Raw genomic sequence first — 20059 nt, forward strand, 5'->3', positions numbered from 1 at the left:
TTTGGCCTGGGATAGGGTCGTCGCCACGGAGGTGGGACGCTGGCAGCTACTGCGCATGCACGCAGCTGCCAGCACTGTTTTCTGCGCAGGGCTGTAGCTCCGCTCCCAGCAGCTGCTGCTGTGCAGCGCCGAGGTGGAATTGGGCCTACAGCTATCTGAGAATCGCCAGGTAAGTATTTGCCGCAATTTTTGTTCTAAAAATGAGGCGGGTCTCTCCGATGTGCACCGAGTTTCTGCAGCCGCAACGGAGACTCCAGGATGGTATGTTGCCTCCCTGGTGCAAGGGTCAAGGATGTCTCTGAGCGGCTGCAGAGCATTCTGGAGAGGGAGAGTGAACAGCCAGTTGACGTGGTACATGTAGTTACCAACGATATAGGTAAGAAGCGGGAAGAGGTCCTACAAGCTGAATTTAGGGAGCGAGGAGTTAAATTAAAAAGTAGGACCTCAAAGGTAGTAATCTCTGGATTGCTACCAGTGTAACATGCTAATCAGAGTAGAGGGAGCAGGATAGTTAGAATAAATACGTGGCTTAAGCAGTGGTGCAAGAGGGAGGGATTCAAATTCCTGGGACATTGGAACCAGCTCTGAGGGAAGTGGGACCTGTACAAAAGGGACGGTTTGCACTTGGGCAGAACTGGAACTGATATCCTGGGGTAACATTTGCTAATGCAGTTCAGGAGTGTTAAACTAATATGGCAGGGGGATGGGAACCTATGCAGCAAGACAGGGCGAAGTAATATGGAGTCAGAAACAGATGGTCGAAAGGTAAAAAGCAATAGTGGAAGGCCGAGTAAACAACGGCAAGAAACAAAAAGGGCCACACTACATCATAATTCTAAAAGGACAAAGGGTGTTAAAAAAAAAAAAACAAGCCTGAAGGCTTTGTGTCTTAATGCAAGGAGTATCCGTAATAAGGTGGATGAATTAACTGTGCAAATAGATGTTAACAGATATGATGTGATTGGGATTACAGTGACGTGGCTCCAGGATGATCAGGGCTGGGAACTCAATATCCAAGGGTATTCAACATTCAGGATGGATAGAATAAAAGGAAAAGAAGGTGGGGTAGCATTGCTGGTTAAGGAGGAGATTAATGCAATAGTTTGGAAGGACATTAGCTTGGATGATGTGGAATCTATATGGGTAGAGCTGCAGAACACCAAAGGCAAAAAACGTTAGTGGGAGTTGTGTACAGACCTCCAAACAGTAGTAGTGATGTTGGGGAGGGCATCAAACAGGAAATTAGGGGTGCATGCAATAAAGGTGCAGCAGTTATCATGGGTGACTTTAATATGCATATAGATTGGGCTAACCAAACTGGAAGCAATACGGTGGAGGAATATTTCCTGGAGTGCATAAGGGATGGTTTTCTCGACCAATTTGTCGAGGAACCAACTAGGGGGGAGGCCATCTTAGACCAGGTGTTGTGTAATGAGAGAGGATTAATTCGCAATCCCGTTGTGCGAGGTCCCTTGGGGAAGAGTGACCATAATATGGTGGAATTCTACATTAGGATGGAGAATGAAACAGTTAATTTAGAGACCATGGTCCAGAACTTAAAGAAGGGTAACTTTGAAGGTATGAGGCGTGAATTGGCTAGGATAGATTGGCGACTGATACTTAAGGGGTTGACAGTGGATGGGCAATAGCAGACATTTAGAGACCGCATGGATGAACTACAACAATTGTACATGCCTGTCTGGCGTAAAAATAAAAAAGGGAAGGAGGCTCAACCGTGGCTTTCAAGGGAAATCAGGGGTAGTATTAAAGCCAAGGAAGTGGCATACAAATTGGCCAGAAATAGCAGTGAACCCAGGGACTGGGAGAAATTTAGAACTCGGCAAAGGACAAAGGGTTTGATTAGGGCAGGGAAAATAGAGTGCGAGAGGAAGCTTGCAGGGAACATTAAGACGGACTGCAAAAGCTTCTATAGATATGTCAAGAGAAAAAGGTTAGTAAAGACAAACGCAGGTCCCCTGCAGTCAGAATCAGGGGAAGTCATAACTGGGAACAAAGAAATGGCAGACCAATTGAACAAGTACTTTGGCTCGGTATTCACGAAGGAGGACACAAACAACCTTCCGGATATAAAAGGGGTCAGAGGGTCTAATAAGAAGGAGGAACTGAGGGAAATCCTTATTAGTCGGGAAATTGTGTTGGGGAAATTGATGGGATTGAAGGCCGAAAAATCCCCAGGGCCTGATGGACTGCATCCCAGAGTACTTAAGGAGGTGGCCTTGGAAATAGCGGATGCATTGACAGTCATTTTCCAACATTCCATAGACTCTGGATCAGTTCCTATGGAGTGGAGGGTAGCCAATGTAACCCCACTTTTTAAAAGAGGAGGGAGAGAGAAAACAGAATTATAGACCGGTCAGCCTGACATCGGTCGTGGGTAAAATGATGGAATCAATTATTAAGTACGTCATAGCAGCGCATTTGGAAAGAGGTGACATGATAGGTCCAAGTCAGCATGGATTTGTGAAAGGGAAATCATGCTTGACAAATCTTCTGGAATTTTTTGAGTATGTTTCCAGTAGAGTGGACAAGGGAGAACCAGTTGATGTGGTGTATTTGGACTTTCCGAAGGCTTTCAACAAGGTCCCACACAAGAGATTAATGTGCAAAGTTAAAGCACATGGGATTGTGGGTAGTGTGCTGACATGGATTGAGAACTGGCTGGCAGACAGGAAGCAAAGAGTAGGAGTAAATGGGTACTTTTCAGAATGGCAGGCAGTGACTAGTGGGGTACCGCAGGGTTCTGTGCTGGGGCTCCAGCTGTTTACATTGTACATTAATGATTTAGACGAGGGGATTAAATGTAGTATCTCCAAATTTGTAGATGACACTAAGTTGGGTGGCTGTGTGAGCTGCGAGGAGGATGCTATGAGGCTGCAGAGTGACTTGGATAGGTTAGGTGAGTGGGCAAATGCATGGCAGATGAAGTATAATGTGGATAAATGTGAGCTTATCCACTTTGGTGGTAAAAACAGAGAGACAGACTATTATCTGAATGGTGACAGATTTAAAAAGGGGAGGTGCAACGAGACCTGGGTGTCATGGTACATCAGTCATTGAAGGTTGGCATGCAGGTACAGCAGGCGGTTAAGAAAGCAAATGGCATGTTGGCCTTCATAGCGAGGGGATTTGAGTACAGGGGCAGGGAGGTGTTACTACAGTTGTACAGGGCCTTGGTGAGGCCACACCTAGAGTATTGTGTACAGTTTTGGTCTCCTAACTTGAGGAAGGACATTCTTGCTATTGAGGGAGTGCAGCGAAGGTTCACCAGACTGATTCTCGGGATGGCGGGACTGACATATCAAGAAAGACTGGATCCAACTGGGCTTGTATTCACTGGAGTTCAGAAGAATGAGAGGGGATCTCATGGAAATGTTTAAAATTCTGATGGGTTTAGACAGGTTAGATGCAGGAAGAATGTTCCCAATGTTGGGGAAGTCCAGAACCAGGGGTCACAGTCGAAGGATAAGGGGTAAGCCATTTAGGACTGAGATGAGGAGAAACTTCTTCACCCAGAGAGTGGTGAACCTGTGGAATTCTCTACCACAGAAAGTTGTTGAGGCCAATTCACTAAATATATTCAAAAAGGAGTTGGATGTCGTTCTTACTACTAGGGGGATCAAAGGGTATGGCGAGAAAGCAGGAATGGGGTACTGAAGTTGCATGTTCAGCCATGAATTCATTGAATGGCGGTGCAGGCTCGATGGGCATTTTCTATGTTTCTATGTTCTAGTGGGCAGCCGAAACTTGACCCCATAATAACTATTTTTGAAGTCATGTTGACTGTTGCACCTCTGCTGTAATAAACCAATTACCCGTTGAAGTTGAATAATGTTGTTTTCATCTGAAACTGAAATTCTGTTCAGCCAAGTTTGTTAAATCAAGATAAGTTCAAACAAAAGTTATTCTCTTTAATTATAAATACTTGGCTACATGTGGTGAAGGCAGATTATGCACAACTAATCTACTGAAATTACTGTGGATGAAATAAACTGGCAACTATTTAATGTGTTCCTATTATTTCTCTCTCTGCTATTTGAACAAAGCTGTTATCTCATTTTAAATAAACATGATCAGGTTAATATCGCTGTTAAAATAATGGACTATGGAATGTCATACAGTATAGGAACATAAGAAATAGGAGCAGGAGTAGACCACTTGGCCCCTCGAGTTTCAATAAGATCACCTCTCATTCTTCTAATCTCCTATGAGTATAGGCACAACCTGCTCAACCTTTCTTAAGACAATCCCTTCATCTCCGGAATCAACCTCGTGAACCATCTTTGAACTGCCTTCACTGAAAGTGTATCCCTCCTTAAATAAGGAGACCAAAACTGTATGCAGTACTCCAGGTGTAATCTCGCCAACGCCCTGTCCAGTTGTCGCAAGGCTTCTCAACTTATACTCCATCCCCCTTGCAATAAAGGCCAACATTCCATTTGCCTTCCTAATTACTTGCTATACCTGCATGCTAATTTTTTGTGTTGCGTGGACAAGGTCACCCAGATCCCTCTGTACCTCAGCATTTTGTCGTCTCTTTCCATTTAAATAATAGTTTGCTTTTTTATTCTTCCTACCAAAGTGGATAACCTCACATTTTCTCACTTATATTCCATCTGCCAGATTTTTACCCACTCGCTTAACCTATCTATACCCCTTTTCAGATTCTTTGTGTCCTCTTCACAACTTGCTTTTCACCTATCTTTGTATCATCAGCAAATTTGGCTCCATTGCAGTCGGTCCCTTCATCCAAGTCATTAGTGCCACCAATAATCGTTTCTACCTGAGTTGTAGTAACTCGTTTTATCCTTTGATTGAAAATTGCATTTCGTATGAATTGCTGCATCCTGAAGTGACTGTTTTTTGCTGTTATATGCAGGTGTTAGCTTGTGCTTTTTTACGTTCGTTGCTTTTTGTTTTTCAGGTGTACATTTATTAATGTTTTCAATGCAGCCCAATGGCTTAATCTGTACATTGTGCAAATCTCATTTAAAGACTCAATGTGTCACAAGTTGATCTTTTTCAAAGCTGTTGTGTTCTACATATTTTATAATCGGTTCCAACTGCAAATGCAATGCTGCTGCCATTTGCTTTCATTCATTGTAATCAGTCCAAAGCAATATTTTTTGTAAATAGTGAAGCAGTTTGAATTTGCTTATTGGGTAGAAGGAAGGTTTATTTTGTTCTGTACAAATTATTCTACAGTTTGAGGTTTGCTTGTTTGGAGTACTAATCAGTCTGAAATTCTGGACTGACGAAAGGTCTTCTGTCTATCATGCTCACTCCATCCAGAGTCCATGTGTGATTATTCTATTGTGGACTTTCCTCCCACTGTCACCTGTTGATTCTCTGCTTTAGCTGCTTTTATATTGGTTTATTGGGGTCAGGGCTGCTGGGAGGAGGAAGGGTCTCATTCAATTGTTGACAACTCTGAATTAAGTTTGTCAGTTTGCTAAGGCCTGCAAAATCTTCTTTTACTGGGTATTCTTGGTGCCTGCCTTACTGGATTTGGTAAGCTTGCTTCAGGGTTGCTGAGAAATACGTCTGCATGAGAAATAAGCACCACAAAAACAAAACAATATAAAAGTAGCTTTTATGGAATATCCGAGTTTATTCCATTATCTCGCTGGAACAAAAACCAAGCAGTACTGTTTAATATCTGTATAACCCTTAAAAGATAAAACAATTTGGGCAGCATGACTTTGAAGTTATATAATCTTCGCTGTGCTTTGTAATTCCTTCCATGCCTAAGGCATTCCTAGCTCTTTATGGTGGGTCTTCTGGTTGTTGTAAAGGAATAAATAGCAAAAAGAATACATACACTAAATGCAGTGTACCTTAATGAGAGAAATGACATGAGGTCGAAATCTTTGGGAGGGAAATGGGAAATACAATACCATAACGGCTAAGAACACATTTTAACCTTATTTCCACCAATGCCGCATTCTCAGCAGACTCCTTTGAGAGGGTGGCATTACAAGTTCAACAACTGCAGCATTACTAACTTGTTGGGTGTAACATTTTCCATAAGCCATCGGCTGTATTTAAAAAAAAATAATAATTATAACCAGCTTTCCTGCATTTCTTTCATCAATTCATCTTCCATAAATAAGTTTGTTTTCTGCTCCCTGTTATATTTAGCTTGTATACTACAAAAAGAAAGAACTTTTATTTGTATGGCACCTTTCAAGTTCTAAGTATATCCCAAAGCTGTTTGCAGCCCATGAATTACTTTTAAAGTGCATCCACTATTGTTTTGTAATCAAATGTGGCAACCAGTTTGCACAGAGCAATGAGATGAAGGGCGAGTTAATCTGTTTTGGTGGTGCTGGTTGAGGGATAAATGTTGCCCAGAGCAGAAAATGAAACATGGGGTCCTCTATGTCCACCTGAACAGGCAGATGGACCTTGAATGATGCACCTCTGATAATGACTTTGGAATTGCATGTTCTTAATTGTGCTTTTGTTATTCCTTTCAGCACTCCCCACATCATCATCATTGGCAGTCCCTCGGAATCGAGGAAGACTTGCTTCCACTCTTAACATGAGTTCTTAGGTGGCTGTACAGTCCAATACGACAATCACAGGTGGGCCACAGTCGTTGAGGGAAAGGGTGGGTGGGACTGGTTTGCCGCACGCCCTTACCGCTGCCTGCGCTTGATGCTCTCGGCGACGAGACTCGAGGTGCTCAGCGACCTCCCGGATGCACTTCCTCCACTTTGGGCAGTCTTTGGCCAGTGACACCCAGGTGTCAGTGTGGATGTTGCACTTTATCAGAGAGGCTTTCAGGGTGTCCTTGTAATGTTTCCGCTGCCCATTTTTGGCTCGTTTGCCATGAAGGAGTTCCGAGTTGAGCGCTTGCTTTGGGAGTGTCTGCACTGAGTTGTCAGCCAACATTATGCATTCAGTTCTGACAAAAGTTCATCGACAGATGTTGCTTGACCTGCTGAGTGTTTCCAGCATTTTCTGTTTTTATGGATTGGGGCTTAAGCCCACAAATGGGAGTTAGAATTAAAAGCTGACATTAATATATAAGAGGAAGAATTTAGCCAAGGGGGTAAGTGATTGGTGAGTAGTTTTTTATTTTTCTTTCAGTCAGTAACCTTTAGCATTATTACCAAAATAAATTAATCTAGGGGTTAAGTCATGGCAGGAGAGCTCGGACACGTGTTATACTCCTCCTCTACTATGTGGGAAGTCAGGCACGCTTCCAGTGTCCCTGACGACTACATATGCAGGAAGTGTATCCGGCTGCAGCTCCTGACACACCACATTGCAGCATTGGAGCTGTGGGTGGACTCACTGGAGCATGCGCGATGCTGAGGATGTCGTGAATAGCATGTTTAGTGAGTTGGTCTTACCGCAGGTAAAGGTTACACAGCCAGATAGAGGATGGGTGACCAACAGGAAGAGCAATGGAAGGAAGGTAGTGCAGGGGTCCCCTGTAGTCATCCCCCTGCAAAACAGATACACCGCTTTGGGTACTGTTGAGGGGGATGACTCATCAGGGGAGGGCAGCAGCAGCCAAGTCCATGGCACTGTGGGTGGCTCTGCTGCACAAGAGGGCAAGAAAGAGAGTCGGGGAGCTATAGTGATAGGGGATTCTATTGTAAGGGCAGTAGATGGACGTTTCTGCGGCTGCAACCGAGACTCCAGGATGGTATGTTGCCTCCTTGGTGAAAGGGTCAATGATGTCTTGGAGCAAGTGCAGAACATTTTGAAGGGGGAGGGTAAACAGCCAGTTGTCGTGGTGCATATAGGTACCAACGATATAGGTAAAATAAGAACATAAGAACATAAGAACATAAGACTTAGGAACAGGAGTAGGCCATATAGCCCCTCGAGCCTGCTCCATCATTCAACAAGATCATGGCTGATCTGGCCGTGGACTCCGCTCCACTTACCCGCCCTCTCCCCATAACCCTTAATTCTCTTATTGGTTGAAAATCTATCTATCTGTGACTTGAATACATTCAATGAGCTAGCCTCAACTGCTTCCTTGGGCAGAAAATTCCACAGATTCACAACCCTCTGGGAGAAGAAATTCCTTCTCAACTCGGTTTTAAATTGGCTCCCCCGTATTTTGAGGCTGTGCCCCCCGAGTTCCAACCTCTCTGCCTCTATCTTGTCTATCCCTTTCATTATTTTAAATGTTTCGATAAGATCACCCCTCATCCTTCTGAACTCCAACAAGTAAAGACCCAGTCTGTTCAATCTATCATCATAAGGTAATCCCTTCATCTCCGGAATCAGCCTAGTGAATTGTCTCTGTACCCCCTCCAAGGCTAGTATATCCTTCCTTAAAAAATGGGATGAGGTCCTACAAGATGAACTTAGGGAGCTAGGAGCTAAATTTAAAAAGTAGGACCGCAAAAGTAAAAATCTCAGGATTGCTACCAGTGCCACGTGCTAGTCAGAGTCGGAATCGCAGGATAGCTCAGATGAATACGTGGCTTGAGGAGTGGTGCAGAAGGGAGGGATTCAAATTCCTGGGACATTGGAACCGGTTCTGGGGGAGGTGGAACCAGTACAAACCGGACGGTCTGCACCTGGGCAGGATTGGAACCAATGTCCTGCGGGGGTGGGGGGTGGGGGTGCCGGGGGGAGTGTTTGCTAGTGCTGTTGGGGAGGGGTTAAATGAACATGGCAGGGGGATGGGAACCTATGCAGGGAGACAGAGGGAAGTAGAATGGGGGCAGAAGCAAAAGATAGAAAGAAGAAAAGTAAAAGTGGAGGGCAGAGAAACCCAAGGCAAAAAGCAAAAAGGGCCACATTACTGCAAAATCCTAAAGGGGCAAAGGGTGTTTTTAAAAAAAAAACAAGCCTGAAGGCTCTGTGCCTCAATGCGAGGAGTATTTGGAATAAGGTGGATATGGAATGGTTAATATCCATTAACTGCGCACATAGCAGTTAATGGATATGATGTAATTGGTATCACGGAGACATGGCTCTACGGTGACCAAAGCTGGGAACTCACATCCAGGGGTATTCAACATTGAGGAAGGATGGACAGAAAGAAAAAGGAGGTGGGGTGGCATTGCTGGTTAAAGAGGAAATGAATGCAATAGTAAGGAAGGACATTAGCTTGGATGATGTGGAATCTGTATGGGTGGAGCTACGGAATACCAAAGGGCAGAAAACGCTTGTGGGAGTTGTGTACAGACCACCAAACGGTAGTGACGGGGACAGCATCAAACAAGAAATTAGGGATGCATGCAATAAAGGTGCAGCAGTTATCATGGGCGATTTCAATCTACATATTGACTGGCTTAACCAAACTGGTAGCAATGCGGTGGAGGAGGATTTCCTGGAGTGTATTAGGGATGGTTTTCTAGACCAATATGTCGAGGAACCAACTACAGGGCTGGCCATCCTCGACTGGGTGGTGTGTAATGAGAAAGGACTAATTAACAATCTTATTGTGTGTGGCCCCTTGGGGAAGAGTGACCATAACATGGTAGAATTCTTTATTAAGATGGATAGTGACACAGTTAATTCAGAGAATAGGGTCCTGAACTTGGGGAAAGGTAACTTCGATGGTATGAGACGTGAATTGGCAAGAATAGACTGGCGAGTGATACTTAAAGGGTTGACGGTGGATAGGCAATGGCAAACATTTAAAGATCACATGGATGAACTTCAACAATTGGACATCCCTGTCTGGAGTAAAATTTAAATGGGGAAGGTGGCTGAACCGTGGCTAACAAGGGAAATTAAGGATAGTGTAAATTCAAGGAAGAGGCATATAAATTGGCCAGAAAAGGCAGCACATCTGAGGACTGGGAGAATTTTGTAATACAGAGGACGACAAAGGGTTTAATTAGGAAGGGGAAAATAGAGTATGAGAGGAAATTTGCCGGGAACATAAAAACTGACTGCAAAAGCTTCTATAGATATGTGAAGAGAAAAAGATTAGTGAAAGCAAATGTAGGTCCCTTGCAGTCAGATTCAGATGAATTTATAATGGGGAATAAAGAAATGGCAGACCATTTAAACAAATACTTTGGTTCTGTTTTCACGAAGGAAGGCACAAATAACCTTCTGGAAAAACTAGGGGACTGAGGGTCTAGTAAGAAGGAGGAACTGAAGGATATCCTTATACAGCGGGAAATTGTGTTGGGGAAATTGATGGGATTGAAGGCGATAAATTCCTGGGGCCTGATAATCTGCATCCCAGAGTACTTAAGGAAGTGGCCATAGAAATAGTGGATGCATTGGTGATCATTTTCCAACAGTCTATCGACTCTGGATCAGTTCCTATGGACTGGAGGGTAGTTAATGTAACACCACTGTTTAAAAAAGGGAGAGAGAAAATGGATAATTCTGGACCGGTTAGCCTGACATCAGTCGAGGGGAAAATGTTGGAATCAATTGTTAAAGATGAAATAGCAGCGCATTTGGAAAGCAGTGACCGGGATCGGTCCAAGTCAGCATGGATTTATGAGAGGGAAATCATGCTTGACAAATCTTCTGGAATTTTTTGAGGATGTTAAGTAGAGTGGACAAGGGAGAACCAGTGGATGTGGTGTATTTGGACTTTCAAAACACTTTTGACAAGGTCCCACACAAGAGATTGGTGTGCAAAATCAAAGCACGTGGTTTTCGGGGTAATGTACTGACGTGGATAGAGAACTGGTTGGCAGACAGGAAGCAGAGAGTCGGGATAAACTGGTACTTTTCAGAATGGCAGGCAGTGACTCGTGGGGTGCCGCAGGGTTCAGTGCTGGAACCCCAGCTCTTTACAATATACATTAATGATTTAGATGAAGGAATTGAGTGTAATATCTCCAAGTTTGCAGATGATACTAAACTGGGTGGCGATGTGAGCTGTGAGGAGGACGCGAAAAGGCTGCAGGTTGACTTGGACAGGTTAGGTGAGTGGGTAAATGCATGGTAGATGTAGTATAATGTGGATAAATGTGAGGTTATCCACTTTGGTGGCAAAAACACGAAGGCAGAATATTATCTGAATGGCGGCAGATTCGGAAAGGGGGAGGTGCAACGAGACCTGGGTGTCATGGTACATCAGTCATTGAAGGTTGGCATGCAGGTACAGCAGGCGGTGAAGAAGGCAAATGGTATGTTGGTCTTCATAGCTAGGGGATTTGAGTATCGGAGCAGGGAGGTCTTACTGCAGTTGTACAGAGCTTTGGTGAGGCCTCACCTCGAATATTGTGTTCAGTTTTGGTCTCCTAATCTGAGGAAGGACGTTCTTGCTATTGAAGGAGTGCAGCGAAGGTTCACCAGACTGATTTCTGAGATGGCGGGACTGACATATGAGGAGAGACTGGATTAACTGGGCCTTTCTACACTGGAGTTTAGAAGGATGAGAGGGGATCTCATAGAAACGTATAAGATTCTGACGGGACTGGACAGGTTAGATGCGGGAAGAATATTCCCGATGTTGGGGAAGTTCAGAACCAGGAGACACAGTCTAAGGATAAGGGGTAGGCCATTGAGGACTGAGATGAGGAGAAACTTCTTCACTCAGAGTTGTTAACCTGTGGAATTCCCTGCCGCAGAGAGTTGTTGATGCCAGTTCATTGGATATATTCAAGAGGGAGTTAGATATGGCCCTTACGGTTAAAGGGATCAAGGGGTATGGAGAGAAAGCAGGAAAGAGGTATTGAGGGAATGATCAGCCAGGATCTTATTGAATGGTGGTGCAGGCTCGAAGGGCCGAATGGCCTACTCCTGCACCTATTTTCTATGTTTCTATGTCAATGTTTGTAGGGGTTGTCACCTTGTGCATGAATCATTGAGTGCCAGAATACTAAGTGTTCCTGGGCTTTACAGATGGCATAAGGCCGAGGTCCAACAAAAAACCTGCGACCTGAAAAATAGATGGTGGGTGGAGAAAGCACAGGAGATTCAGCAGCTGACCGACAGCCATGATGTGCGAGGATTCTTCACCACAGTCAAGTCCACCTATGGCCCAAGCACCCAAGGTCCCATGCCACTACTGGCCAAGAATGGGGAGACACTCATCAAGGACACCGCTGGAAGGAGCACGTTGAAGATCTCCTTAATCGAGACTCTACCTTTGACATGAATGTCCTTCACTGCATCCCGCAGCATGTTACCCGCCATCATCGCAGCAAAACCCCAGCTCTGCACGAGCTCGAAAGGGCCATTCGTCAGCTCAAGAACAACAAGGCATCGGGAGTGGATGGAATCCCTGCTGAGGCACTAAATTTGGTGGAGAAGCACTATTGGCACGAATGCATGACCTCATCTGGAAAAAGGAGAGCATGCCGGGAGATCTGAGATGCAGTAATCATGACCATTTTTTTTAAAAAAGGGACAAATTCGACTGCGGCAACTACAGAGGAATCTCCCTGTTGTCGGCCACTTGGAAAGTCATCACTAGAATCCTCCTCAACCGTCTTCTCCCTGTGACGGAGAAGCTCCTCCCAGAATCACAGTGCGGATTCCGTCCACTACGGGGTACAACGGACATGATCTTTACGGCGCGACAACTGTAAGAGAAATGCAGGGAAGTGCACCAACCCTTGTACGTGGCCGCCTTTGACCTTTCCAAAAGGCCTTTGACACTGTTAACAGCGAGAGACTATGGAGCGTCCTCCTCCGTTGCGGCTGCCCCAAAAGTTTGTTGCTATCCTCCGCCTGCTCCACAACGACATGCAAGCCGTGATGCTGACCAACGGATCCACCACAGACTCAGTCTACATCCGGACCGGGGTCAAGCAGCACTGCGTCATCTTCTCGATTTTCCTCGCTGTAATGCTCCATCTCGCGCTCGACAAACTCCCCGCTGGAATGGAACTAAACTATAGAATCAGTAGGAATCTGTTCAACCTTCGTCATCTCCAGGCTCGATCCAAGACCGTCCCATCCTCTGTCGTTGAACTACAGTAAGTGGACGATGTGTTGCACGCATTCAGAGGCTGAACTCCAAGCCATCGTCCGCATCTTCACCGAGGCGTACGAAAGCATGGGCCTTACACTAAACATCCGTAAGACAAAGGACCTCCACCAACCTGACCCAGCCATACAGCACCCGCCCCCCCAGTCATCAAGATCCACAGCGTGGCCTTGGACAACGTGAACCACTTTCCATACCTCGGGAGCAAGGGCAGACATCGACGACAACGCCCAACATCGCCTCCAGTGCGCCAGCGCAGCCTTCGGTCGCCTAAGGAAGAATGTTTGAGATCAGGCCCTCAAATCTGACACCAAGCTTATGGTCTACAGGGCTGTAGCGATACTCGCCCTCCTGTATGGCTGAGGCATGGACCATATACAGTAGTCACCTCAAATCGTTGGAGAAATACTACCAACGATGTCTCCACAAGATCTTGCAAATCCCCAGGAAGGATAGACGCACCAACGTCTGTGTTCTCGATCAGGACAACATCACCAGCATCGAAGCACTGACCACACTCGATCAGCTCCATTGGGCAGGCCACATTGTTCGCATGTCTGACACAAGACTCTGAAAGCAAGCGCTCTACTTGGAACTCCTACACGGCAAGCAAGCCCCAGGTGGGTAGAGGAAACGTTTCAAGGATACCCTCAAAGCCTACTTGATAAAGTGCAACATCCCCACCAACACCTGGGAGTCCCTGGCCAAAGACTGCCCTAAGTGGAGGAAGAGCATCCGGGAGGGTGCTGAGCCCTCGAGTCTCGTCGCCGAGAGCATGCAGAAAACAAGCGCAGGCAACGGAAGGAGCGTGTGGCAAACCAGACTCCCCACCCACCCTTCAACAATTGTCTGTCCCACCTGCGACAGAGACTGTAATTCCTGTATTGGACTGTTCAGTCACCTGAGAACTAATTTTGAGTGAAAGCAAGTCTTCCTCCATTTCGTGGGACTGCCTATGATGATGTTCCTGGGTCTTGCGCTGTCTTTTCCCACTGCTGACCTTCAGCTTCCAGCCTCCTCTGCTTGACTTTATTGGTGTGAAGCAACAGCATGTGCAACAGTCAGCGTACACGTTTAATCAAATCACCTGGTTTCTGGAGAATTGTGGGGTGGCTGTGGAATTGTATTACTGTACATTGCAATTGTTGAGCAGGAGATTAAGAACCAGTGCAAAACTGCAGTTGAAATTTGAATCTGTTGCTGTTTGAAGATGGGGCTTCTGCTTTTTTTGGGGTGCGGGGGTAGGAATCAAATTGTACTTGGATCGATCACCTTTTAAGGAAGTGTATGGTAAATTTTATTTAATACTTGTTTGTTGCTGCTCTTTCATCACTTCTCCCATTACTTTGCACATTAGGAAAGTAAGGCTATTTTCAGAAAAAGATCTTCAGTTTCACTCGTGTAAATGATCCAGTCGGCCTCGGTTGAAATGTTAAATATTTTTAAGCTCCTGCTTGTTTTCAGGTCATTGTGCAATAGTGCTGTTGTCACTAACCCATAATACTTAGTTGGCTGTTTTACTCTGTTTGTAAATATTCCTGTGCATTTTTTTCATTAAAAATTGATCCAATCAGTTCTTAGTTTCGTAGAATTTAGTCAATTTATGTGAAAGTAAAGGTGCCTTGCATTCACAATCTTTAATAAAGTAGTTGAGTGGCTGCCATTATAGAAAATAACCGAACTGCAGTTAAAAACCCTCTTAACTATAGCTCTTTGACACATGCAAAGTATGTTTGAAAAGGAAGGTCACAAGATATTAAAAAAGAGCTAGAAATAAGATTGCAAATGATCTCTTTTTGTCGTCTTTACAGAAATGTAGGTGCACGGTGCTTTTGTTACGGCATATCAGTGAGAGCAAAGGATTGCTTGACTTTTCAGCTGATAAATGGAAGAGACGTGAAATTAAAGGAGAATAAAACTTTTCTGCTTCTGAAGTTTAGACAGTTGGTCATCATCATCATCATCATAGGCAGTCCCTCGGAATCGCGGAAGACTTGCTTCCACTCCTGAAGTGAGTTCTTTTGTGGCTGAACAGTCCAATACGAGAGCCACAGACTTTATCACAGGTGGGACAGGTATTCATTGAGGGAAGGGGTGAGTGGAACTGATTTGCTGCACGCTCCTTCCTCTGCCTGTGCTTGATTTCTGCACGCTCTCGGCAACTAACTCGAGGGCTCAGCACGCTCCCGGATGCTCTTCCTCCACTTAGGGCAGTCTTTGGCCAGGGACTCCCAGGTGTCAGTGGGAATGTCGCACTTTATCAGGGAGGCTTGGAGGGTGTCCTTGGAACGTTTCCACTGCCCACCTTTGGCTCGTTTGCCGTGAAGGAGCTCCACATAAAGCACTCCGCATAAAGGTCTCCGCAAGATCCTACAAATCCCCTGGGAGGACAGGCGCACCAACATCAGCGTCCTCGTCCAGGCTTACATCCTCAGCATTGAAGCACTGACCACACTCGATCAGCTCCGCTGCACAGGCCACATAGTTCACATGCCAGACACGAGACGGTGGTAGCCCTCTTCGCTGTGTCAAAATTTGTCAGTGTAAACCCTGCTCTTGACTTGAGTACATGAACTAGGCTGACCCTGGAGTGCAGTACTGAGCAATTGTTGGATTCTTGTTGGCATCTGACATTAAACTAGTTTGTCTATCCTAGGGATTCAAGACGACTCCAAAGCTCCCATAGCACTACTTGAAGACCATTAGGTTCTCCCAGTCTCTTGGCTAACATTCCTCCTTTCACCAGTACCACCAAAAAAAAAACACATTAACCTGACAATTCATCTCATTACTATTTGTTGGAACTTCTGTCTCCAAAATTGCTGTTATCTTGCTTACATTTAAGCCATTTGCTTTTCCAAGTAAATCATTTCACGTGAAAAGTTTTGAAATGTTTCTGGGAGAGGTACTTGTGCATGAAACACAAAAGGATAGTATGCAGGTACAGCAAGTGATCAGGAAGGCCAATGGTATCTTGGCCTTAATTGTAAAGGGGATAGAAACATAGAAAATAGGTGCAGGAGTAGGCCATTCGGCCCTTCAAGCCTACACCGCCATTCAATGAGTTCATGGCTGAACATGCAACTTCAGTATTCCATTCCTGCTTTCTCGCCATACCCCTTGATCCCCCTCGTAATAGGGACTACATTTAACTCCTTTTTGAATATATTTAGTGAATTGGCCTCAACAACTTTGTGGTCGAGAATTCCACAGGTTCACCACTCTCTGGGTGAAGAAGTTTCTCCTCATCTCAGTCCGAAATGGCTTACCCCTTATCCTTAGCCTGTGACCCCTGGTTCTGGACTTCCCCAACATTGGGAACATTCTTCCTGCATCTAACCTGTCTAAACCCATCAGAATTTTAAACGTTTCTATGAGATCCCCTCTCATTTTTCTGAACTCCAGTGAATACAAGCCCAGTTGATCCAGTTTTTCTTGATATGTCAGTCCCGCCATCCCGGGAATTCGTCTGGTGAACCTTCGCTGCACTCCCTCAATAGCAAGAATGTCCTTCCTCAAGTTAGGAGACGAAAACTGTACACAATACTCCAGGTGTTACTACAGTTGTAGGCCCTGTACAACTGTAGTAACACCTCCCTGCCCCTGTACGCAAATCCCCTCGCTATGAAGGCCAACATGCCATTTGCTTTCTTAACCGCCTGCTGTACCTGCATGCCAACCTTCAATGACTGATTTACCATGACACCCAGGTCTCGTTGCACCTCCCCTTTTCCTAATCTGTCACCATTCAGATAATAGTCTGTGTCTCTCTTTTTACCACCAAAGTGGATAACCACAAAGTGGATGGAGTATAAAAGCATGGAAGTCTTGCTATAGCTATATAAGGTATTGGTGAGGCCACACCTGGAATACTGTGTGCAGTTTTGGTTTCCATATTTACTAAAGGATATACTTGCTTTGGAGGCAGTTCAGAGAAGGTTCACTAGATTGATTCTGGGGATAAGGGGGTTGACTTATGAGGAAAGGTTGAGTAGGAGGTGGATGCAGAGAGGATGTTTCCACTGATGGGGGAGACTAGAACTAGAGGGCACGATCTTGGAATAAGGGGCCACCCATTTAAAACTGAGATGAGGAGAAATTTCTTCTCCCAGTGTTGTAAATCTGTGGAATTCGCTGCCTCAGAGTGCTGTGGAAGCTGGGACATTGAATAAATTTAAGACAGAAATACAGTTTCTTAAACGATAAGGGGTTATAGGGAGCGGGCGGGGAAGTGGAGCTGAGTCCATGATCAGATCAGCCATGATCTTATTGAATGGTGGAGCAGGCTTGAGGGGCCGTATTGCCTACTCCTGTTCCTATTTCTTATGTCCTTATAAATTTGGATGCTGTCCTAATCTTTTCCTTTTGCTGCTTTGTTTGCTCGCCTCCCCCTCCTGTGATGAATATATTGTAGCTGCGATAAACATGATCTTCCGAGAAGATCAGACACATACATACAAGCCTAGCACAACTTACTGAAGTTTTCAATACATTTTTTTAGGTGTCCCCTGGTATTCCTTACAAAATAAACTAATACGTGAAACATTTTTGTTGTAGAATGCAGGCTATAAAAAGACGATCTATTGAAAGGGAGATGATCTTGGATTACTAACTGCAGGATGATCTTGAAAAGAAGTTGTTGTCATTTTTTTTGGAATTGGTAATACTTTGGAGGATCATTAATATATACAAGCTTGTTTTGTTTTTCCTTTTCTCTCCTTCCTTCCTCTTCTCTCCTTCCTCCCTCTTCTCTCCACCCACCGCCATCAATACTGCTACCTTTCTTGAGTTGGAAAAGCCCTGTGAAAGCCAGATGCCCTTTTCGAAGGCAGCAGAATCAGAAGAATTGTTATCCCCAATCACTGTGCTTTGTCTCCTTTGAGCTCGATAAGAATGTCATTGTCAGAGGTGTAGTTCCATAGAAGGCTGGCATGCATAGTCTTGTTTCCATTTTTCTCCAAATTCATTATGTATTATCAGAATAATAGAGAATGTTGTGCACAATATATTTGTCAGTTAATATTCCAATTAGCATTAAATTTGAAATTAACATGGAGAATACTGCTGATCATATTTTGCTTCAAGCAGTTGGACATTTCCAGTTGCAGCAAAGAATTTGCTGCATCAGCAGTTATGCCATTTAATGACGCTATTTAAATTGGGATGGAAAAACATTACAATCAAACGTATCTTTGTTTAGGTTTTTAGAACACCATGTGAAATGGGTTGCTCCTTTTAAAATGTACAAATAGACGTGTACTCATCTATTTCATAGTCAGGATATTTGACAAAACAAGGGTGAACTTGTTGAGACATGAAGACAGGTGCTTGTTCAAGAGGTGTGAGGCATACACAAGTGCAGGTGTGTGTTGGAGCATAGCATGATATAGTTAAACAAATAAATATTTCAAAAAGGATTCTTATTGCTTGCACAATTTTGATTCAGAACTGCAGAATTTTTAAAAATTCATTTACAAGAACAGTGTGTGATAACTCCTAAAATGTAACACAAATTGGAACTTGAACAGTGGGATTAAGGTTTTAATGTGATGAACAACTTTATTAAAGCAACAATAAATTTGGATTTATATAGCTCCTTCTATGTCCTCGGGATGTCCCAAAGTGCTTCACAGTCAACAAGTTACTTTATGAAGTGTAGTACAGGTGCCAGTTGTTGGGTATGCAAAAGCCAATTTGCATACAACAAGTTCCTACAAACTGCAGCGAGATAAAATTCTGGTTAATTTGCTTTGACTCCGATATTAGAGTGCTAAGAGAGCCAAGCTGGTACGAGGTTGTAACTTTCAGTGCTTATTTTTTTAAGCCATTAAATCGGCAGTTGGATGAATCTACACCTTTGGTATAAAATCAAATGACACCAAAAACTATTCCTATTGCTTTAGATTTATTTTCTGAGTAAGTTGCGTGACCATTTATTCTGATTCCCCAGGGTATTATAGGATCCTTTTATATAAGCTTGGCTCAGTTGTTAGCACTCTGTTCTCTTCATGTTGTGGTTCAAGCCTTAGTATGGACTTGACAGCATAATCTAGGTTGACACTTCAGTGCAATACAAAGGGAGTGTTGCAATTGTCACAATTGGACATAAACTAAGCCGGTTCAGGTGGATGTAAAAAAAAACTTCAAAGAACGACATTTATGTTTGATTTCATTTTTACCTCCAATTTTCTTCCCTCGCATTCCTGAAGATCGATTCCCTAACTGAGGTACAGTTTCAGGGCAACAATCATAAAAACATAGAAAACCACAGCGCAGAAGGTCGTCATTTCGGCCCATAGTGTCCGCACCGGCCGACAAAGAACCACAGGTCCTCGGTCAGCAGCCCTGAAGATTACGTGTAAACTTATGAACAATGAAGGAAAGGTAAAGAGCATCCGGCCCAACCAGTTCACCTCACACAACTGCGACACCCCTTACACTGCAACATTCTACACTCCACCCCAACCAGAGCCATGTGATCTCTTGGGAGAGGCAAAAAAACAAATTAAAAAACACCGGCCAATTGGGGGGAAAAGAATCTGGGAAAATTCCCCTCCGACCCATCCAGGCGATCAAAACTAGTGCAGGAGATCACCCTTGGCTGTATTTGATTCCCTGTAGTACTTGCCATCGTATCTGCGCCAGCCTAATCCCACTTACCAGCCCTGCCGGTTACGGCACTTCAAGTGCCCATCCAAGCACCGTTTAAATGTGGTGAGGGTTTCTGCATCCACCACCCTTTCAGGCAGTGAGTTCCAGATCCCCACAACCCTCTGCATGAAGAAGCCTCCCATCAAATCCCCTCTGAAACCAGAACCACCTTAAAACTATGCCCCCTCGTAATTGACCCATCAACCAAGGAAAATAGGCCCTTGCTATCCACTATGTCTGGGCCCCTCAATTTTATACACCTCAATGAGGTCTCCTCTCAGGCTGTTCTGTTCCAATCAGTCCTCATAGCTAAGATTCTCCCTTCCAGACAGCATACTAGTAAAATCTCCTCTGCACTCTCTCTAGTGCAATCACGTCCTTCCTGTAATACGGCAACCAGAACTGCATGCAGTACTCCAGCTGTGGTCTAAACAGAGTATTATACAATTTAAACATACTATGCCTCACCCAATAGAGGCAAGCATTCCATATGCCTTCTTAACC

At 44.5% G+C, this 20059-nt stretch overlaps 1 protein-coding gene across 6 annotated transcripts in view; it reads left to right on the forward strand.

Annotated features, from left to right (window-relative positions):
• Nucleotides 1-20059, forward strand: part of cnsta (consortin, connexin sorting protein a) — a 106994-nt gene that overhangs the window by 28449 nt on the left and 58486 nt on the right. Inside the window, exons 2-3 of one of the 6 annotated variants that reach the window (XM_070889205.1) lie at nucleotides 6498-6605; nucleotides 14716-14998. The exons of 2 other annotated variants lie outside the window; for them this stretch is intronic. The gene's annotated coding sequence lies outside the window, so the exon portion shown is untranslated. Of the gene's footprint in view, nucleotides 1-6497; nucleotides 6606-14148; nucleotides 14195-14715; nucleotides 14999-20059 lie in introns of those variants that run through there. 3 more of the 6 variants (XM_070889206.1, XM_070889209.1, XM_070889208.1) reach the window with 3 other exon arrangements.

The sequence above is a fragment of the Pristiophorus japonicus genome, chromosome 9 (assembly GCF_044704955.1).
Source record: "Pristiophorus japonicus isolate sPriJap1 chromosome 9, sPriJap1.hap1, whole genome shotgun sequence".
Lineage (NCBI taxonomy): Eukaryota > Metazoa > Chordata > Chondrichthyes > Pristiophoridae > Pristiophorus > Pristiophorus japonicus.